The 6905-nt window shown below is 34.8% G+C and overlaps 1 pseudogene; it reads right to left on the reverse strand.

The window, feature by feature from the left end:
• Positions 1-3717: 3717 nt before the first annotated feature.
• LOC108459239 (protein argonaute 4A-like) lies at positions 3718-6346 on the reverse strand (annotated as a pseudogene).
• Between the last annotated feature and the right edge of the window lie 559 nt (positions 6347-6905).

Genomic DNA, 6905 nt, shown 5'->3' on the forward strand with positions numbered 1-6905 from the left:
CATTATTTCAATGCAACATGCTTTATGAATAATGGGAGACAAATAAATGGATCCTGAGGATAATTAGATTTGGACAAATTATTGGAAGGAATTCGAAAATATTAACCTGAGAACATATCTTTGCAAAGAAAAAGAATTCAAAGATAGTAAATAGGACAGAAATCAGATGCCCTAGATATCGCCGTTTGAGCGTCTATACACCAGCTCCATGAAGACTTTTTTTGAGTTCAACATGTATTTAAAATATCCAAAGTAATTCGTTGATGCCTCGATATGTAACATACTTCACTTCGTCGAATCCAAAGATAGCAAGGTCATTGCATGACTTTCCAAATTTGAGTCGCCTTTCGGGTTTTCAACTCAAAACCCCTTTGGTCTCAAGGCGCCCTTTGCGGGTTTTCACCTTGGCCTCTCCATTTTTTCTTTTTTCTTTTTTCTCTTTTTTCTTTTTATTTTTTTCTCTTTTTCTTTTATTTTTTTGCCTTTTTTTTTGAAATAGAAGTCCCAAAGTGCCCTTTGCGGGTTTTCACCTTGGCTTTCCTTCTCCTTCATACAAAGTACTCCTTGACCGAGTCCAAATTCACTGGATCAGATAAATTCTTCCTATCCATTTGTAACATCCCGAAATAGGGCCTAAACGGAACAGTGGTTGCGAAACCACAAATCCGAGGTAGAATGTAACGGCTTAATTTTCCGTGGTGTCAAAAATGGTGATTTGAGATCACTAAATCGGACAAATAAGATTGAACAAGATAGTAACTTAATATTTATGAGTCAAGTAAGAATTTAGAAGAATTTGTGAAATGGTGAAATTAGTGAATTAAAATAATTTATTAGGTCAGACGGGTCAAAAACGAGGTATCGAGACCTCGAATTTGAAAATCGAGCTATAAATATTTTTATAAATATTTATGAAATGTCATTGAGTTAGTATTAAATTTTCGTTAGAAAATTTTGATGTTTGGATAGCTAATTAATTAAAAAGGACTAAACTAAAAATAGCTCAAAATTTGTTAAATTGTGAGTAAATAGCTTAAGTATTTAAAAAGATGGATTTAAAGAGCAATTAGACCCAAAGGTTAATGGCTGGACGGTTTGGGTATGAAATAAGCAAGAAAACAATGTGAACAAGGGACAAAATTGGAATTAGCATAAAAGTTAATAGTTAAAAAATGATGTAATTGAAAATCTAGACATTTCTTCATCTTTCTCAGCCGAAATGCCGTAGCAGGTCTCCTATGCTGGTTTTTCATATTTTGCACCATGTAAGTTCAATTTTACTATTTCTTAGTAATTTTTATGTTTTTGTGACTTTTACAATTAGGTCCAATCATCTAATTCATTAGTTTTTGATTTGGTGGGTGAAATTGGAAGTTACCCTGGCTGAGTAAGGGTAGTTTATGATTAATTATTATGAAATTGAAGTTCTAATTTCATATTAAGGTTGTTTTATTAAGTCATTTTGATAGAAAATGGTATTTAGGACCTAATTGTGAGCAAAATTGTGAATTAGATGTTGGTGTTGAAATTCAGAATATCAAAGGCTGTGAAATAGTTTATAATGATAAAATAAAAGTTTTAATTTAGAAAAATTAGTTCAATTGATGGGTGAATTGAGCAGGGACTAAATTGTAAAAACTGTAAATTTTGGGGTAAAAGTGCAATTTCGAATTTTGAACAGCATAAATTGTGAAGTGAAATAGAAATCAAATAAATGCTAATGAGTAGAAATATTTTATATTATAGATCAAGAATCCAAAGAAGAACGAGGAAAAGAAAAAGTAAAGGACTAAATTGTAAGGTTTAGTCACATTTTGTATCAAGGTAAGTTTACAGTAAATAAATGCAATATTCTTTTATTTTACATTATTATTGTCAATTTCAGCATTTATATATTTATGTTATGAAAATATTTAAAGTCTAATTTAAGGTGAAGTGACAGAGGAAAAGTGTTAGAAAGCCCGGTTGAACCCTAGGAATGTTAGGATATTAAGGTTGACAGGACAGAACAGAAATGAGCCATGTAAGTCCATATTAGAAATATGGCTTTGGAGACAGGATTGAGCCATGTAAGTCCATATTATATATGGCATTGGAGACAGGAATAATTCATGTAAGTCCATGTCAAAGATATGGCATTGGCGGGATATTGATGAGACAGAAGCGACCTAGTATCCTTAGTATTCCGAGTGGTTCAACGGGTCAGGATCTGAGTTAAATTACAGTGAATTAACAACAAAGGAAAGTAGATTATACTTATGAAAAGGAAAGGTCGTAAGAAAGAAGGTAAGGGAATAAAGAAGAAGATAGAAATTGAGAAGTAAAGAAATTTATGATGTTAGATGATATTATGCATAATTATCCATTATGTTGAATGTTGTGATTTATTTGCTTGTAAGCTTACTAAGCCTAGTGCTTAATCTCTTTATTTTCTTCTTCTTATAGTACTTATCTAGTCACTCGGGATCGAAGGAAATGTCGGAGGCCGATCACACTATCAAAGAAATAACTCGGTATAACTAGACGTTTTGTTTTGGGTATGGCATGTATAGAAACTTAGCTACTTTTGGTATAATATGAATAATGAATGATGTGTAAATACTTGCTAGTGATTAGCTAAGAAAATAGCTGATGATATACATGTTTATTAATATGTATGATTGAATGATGATTATCACATGAAAATTATGAAAATGTGAAAGTAACCTAAAAACAGATTCAAGTAACAGAAATGATGTAACTTTGAAAATCACTAAAAATTGTAGAAACATAGTTTGAAGATGAATAATATATGAAATTAAAGCTTATTATGTATATTTTCTTATGGAATAAGAAAAACAGGTAAAAGTATTATATTTTATGATATATCTGAGTTTTAGTGAAACAGGGTCAGAGCGATTTCTGGATCCCCTGTTTCAACTTTGGAAATTCACCATAAATTGTACAAAACTAATTAGAAGGTATAATTTATATGGTTAGAATTCTTGTTGAATCTAGTTTTGATTGAAACAAACGACTTAGTCATATGAATTTTGTACAGGAAGAAAAATGGTTCGTAGTAAGAAGAGGTCAGTGCAGTCGAGTTTTGAAACAGGGGAAACTTTAACTAATAAACTGTACTAATTGGCTAAGTCAAAAATTCTAGAAAAAAATTAGTAGATATATATATGAGTCTAGTTTCATGAAAAATTTACGGATCTTAATTTCGAGTTTTGAAACTCGAGAAATGAATTTTTAAGTAACCATGACGCAGAAAAACAGTTTATTCCGAAAATTAAAATAAGTGATTTAGAGTTGTTTAAAAGGTAAGATAAGTTTAGCAACACCTCAAGCTTGACTCCGGTGATGGTTTCGGGCATGGGGGCGTTACACCATTTCTTGTCAAAATCAGTTCACCTCTAGAGAAAGCCCTCTTCGCAACATATGACCATTCCCAATTCGGCATCCTTTTACATGGGAAGGATCTCTTTCAGCACAAGGTTTTCTTTATGAAATTCTTTTGGACGAACCTTCTTTGTCATAAGTCTGTGTCATCCATTCTTGGTACATTTGCTTAGGATGAATACTTTCAAGTTAAGTTTACTAGAGGTATTCAATTCTTGACTTCATCAAAGCTTGGAGGAAAAATCTTGATTCATAAACCCATGAAAGGGATTGCCCTAGCAGCAGTCCTGGCTGTTGTTTGTCAAACCCTACAAAAAGATGGTTCAATGATTCTCAGCAGACAAGAATGAAGTTGCTGACTTTAACCTTCAACCTGGAAAGCTGAGGTACAGAGATTACTCCTGAAGCATACATCCCACCATGACTCGATGATGTTTCTGAAGCATCCCTAATCTTCATAAATTGCCCCCAACTGTGAAGCTGCCAAATGAGCGTAGCAAATAGGAGCCACAAAAAATATGGCTGTGGTGCTCCTTTGATACATATAGGATAGAGAATGAATAAACTCTTGTAGATCATCAGCCGAAAACCCAGCCCGGTCTAAGAGAACATGATAGTGGGTCTGCCTCGTGATTCCAATCATTCCAGCATGGGTACCAAGGTAAAAATCATTGTTCTTTGGATGGCATACTTTGTTGTCAATGACAGTACCATGTAGCACATTGTCAGGAGATCCCTGCTGAAAAAACTTGGTATGATGGTTTTTCGTACAACAATAACAACAATCTTTAGGGTTCCACTTCTCGTCAAGGAACTTGGAAGCCTCAATAACTTGATCAAAACTTGATTGAATTGAGACTCACTAACCCCATCCCTGAAAATAATGATTTGATCAAGTTTCCTCTTCCCTGAACTTGTATAGAAGTCTAAGAGAGCTTCCTTCATGATACTGTCATCCACTTTGTCAGAAACTGGTTTTGAAGAAAGAATCTATCATTTTAAGCTTCAGAGACTATGTACGGCCTGATGCTCCATAGCTGGAAATCAATGGCCACCGCCTGGAGCTAACCGTCGCAGCTATTGACGGTACATCAGACTACTCAGGAAAGCCAAACAATGCACCCATTCCAAGGATGATGGTTGGAACCTTTGAAACAACTGGAATTGAAGGTGTTTGCCCCAGCGTAAGTATAGAGAGTAGGCGGTAGTTTCTTATTCCAATTTTTACCAGTCTCGATCTTCTTCTGTAATTTATTTTTTCCTTCTTTTTCTTTTCTTTTGGCAACCTTTGTTGTACTGTGGTATGGTGCATTATCTTTGAACAGACTGCAAACTTTTGGCATTGTGCAGTTATATATAATCTCTCTTTTTTTTTTTTTGAAATGGATGACTTTTGACTTGGTAATATTGGCATATGAAGCTATCTCCCCCTCTTAATGGAATAGTTGACATCCACAAAGATGAGTCATTGTCAGCTTGAAACTTTTGACGAGCTCAGGCCCATAACATACATGCCCCATAAGTCTTGACTCCTTTAAATTTGGCATTCATTGTACAACTGATGCGATCCCTTTTCATGGTGGACCAACAGTGCCCCAAAACCTCATGTTTATTCTGGCAATTGCAAATCCTCCTGCATGCGTTTTTGGACCACATTTTTGAATTCCCATAATAGTCTCAACAAGGTCTTGTATTGTCTCCTCAGCTAATTCCAATTTCACAATCTTTCCTTCCTCTAAGGCTATATTTCCTACCACCACTTCATGGGGTAAAAACCATTTTCAACAAAAACAAGTCACAATTTCTGTCACCTTCAAAGTACTAAGATTCCTCTAAACACATATCGCACTCAAAAGGAACTTTGAATCTGTAGTATCGTTGCTCGTGTCATTGATATCTAGGGATCTATGATAGGCACACAAAATAATATACAAGGAATAAATGAATTCAAAAATGACTATTTACATGAAATAAAAATTTATAAAGAATGTCAAAGGTCAAAAGAATCAGAATGAAAGGGTATTTACTCGGATAAATAATAAAAGTTTGTTTTATTGAAAATAAAAATGTCTGAACATGAGCCCACTTCTCAAAAGAAATCTCATTACTCCTAGGTTTTAGAGCAATAAGAGTGTTCTGAATATTACTCTGTAAAATTCCTAAAGATTACAGGAAGTTCTTCTGCAGTCCAATTGTTTAAAGAACTTCTCGGTTCGTAAGGGTGAATGCCCTCAAGGTTTCTTTGCTCAGTGCCTTCCTCATGTATGACATTGATGGGATGATTTTCATCTCCAAACACCCTCTTCTCCTGGTAAGCTATCCCTCCTAACACAAAATTCGAGGATATGTAAGGGAACGTCATTAATTCCCCCTCAATTTCTTTTTCACTCAGCCGTGACCCTCTTCTTTCGCTCTCTTTTTCTTTCTCTTTTTAATAACTTTAACTAATTAGGGTCTTTCTATAACTTCGAATGCATATGATGTGATGAAATGCTATGAGATGCAAATGCATGAATGCAAAAGGATATCGATTCTAATTCAGTTTCATTTTAAAAAACGTTATTTAAGGAACAAAAATATTTTCATAAAATGAATTACAAATACGCTTTCACCCGTAGGCCCAGAGTCTTAACCCTATCTAATAACAAAGCTAACTTTCGACCACGATCTGACTGTAGCTCATATTGGTGCTCAACATGCTTGCCCTTTCTACCAATATCTATAAATGATCAGCTATCTCTTGAATTTGAATTACGGCTTCACTTATGAAGTAAGCTCTACAGCCAAAGACACCTCCTCCAATGTCTGTGAAGTTGCTCTGATTACCTTGAAAGAAAGATTGGCGAACAAGTAGGCATTCCAGCTTCGCAGCATATTGCCTTAAAATGATATCAAACATCCTCGGTGCTTCTTGAGAGTCTTTAAATTTCTGCCTCCACAGAACATTTCGAATTGCTTGCATGGGTATCTTCGCAGCATAGCTAATCTCCACTTTAAAGGTCTTTAAACGATACGATCTTCTTTAATCTCTTTCTTTCATGCTCATTTGGGCTGTCCCGGCCATCAGGGCTTGCATTTCCATTATTTCTGATAAGTACAACATCCTAAAGTACCACAGTAAATTCCAGCTTGTTGTTTGGTAGCGGTCCTATAGTAAGTGAGCCTTTCTATCATCATAAGTAAAATTCTTTCCATCCAATTCAATTTTGTAAGTCTTAAACCCTTACCATCCACGAGGTGACTATCTTCATCTGTAATGGTAGAAGTGTTCATCAATACTCCCCACGCTCACCTTGAATTGTTCATCTATCTTCATGTCAAGCAAATACTGCAATTCCCCATAACTGTTGTAGAACAACTACTTGGCTTCGTTACTCCATTAATCCCATATTTCCTTTAACTCTTGGAGGTTATTTTGCATCACACTAATGAGAGTGTAGTCCATAATTCTGATGTGTATCCTTCGATGACACTATTTCCTTTTTCTATCTGGGTTTTCTCTGACCAAGCACAAACGAAAG

The sequence above is a fragment of the Gossypium arboreum genome, chromosome 4 (assembly GCF_025698485.1).
Source record: "Gossypium arboreum isolate Shixiya-1 chromosome 4, ASM2569848v2, whole genome shotgun sequence".
Lineage (NCBI taxonomy): Eukaryota > Viridiplantae > Streptophyta > Magnoliopsida > Malvales > Malvaceae > Gossypium > Gossypium arboreum.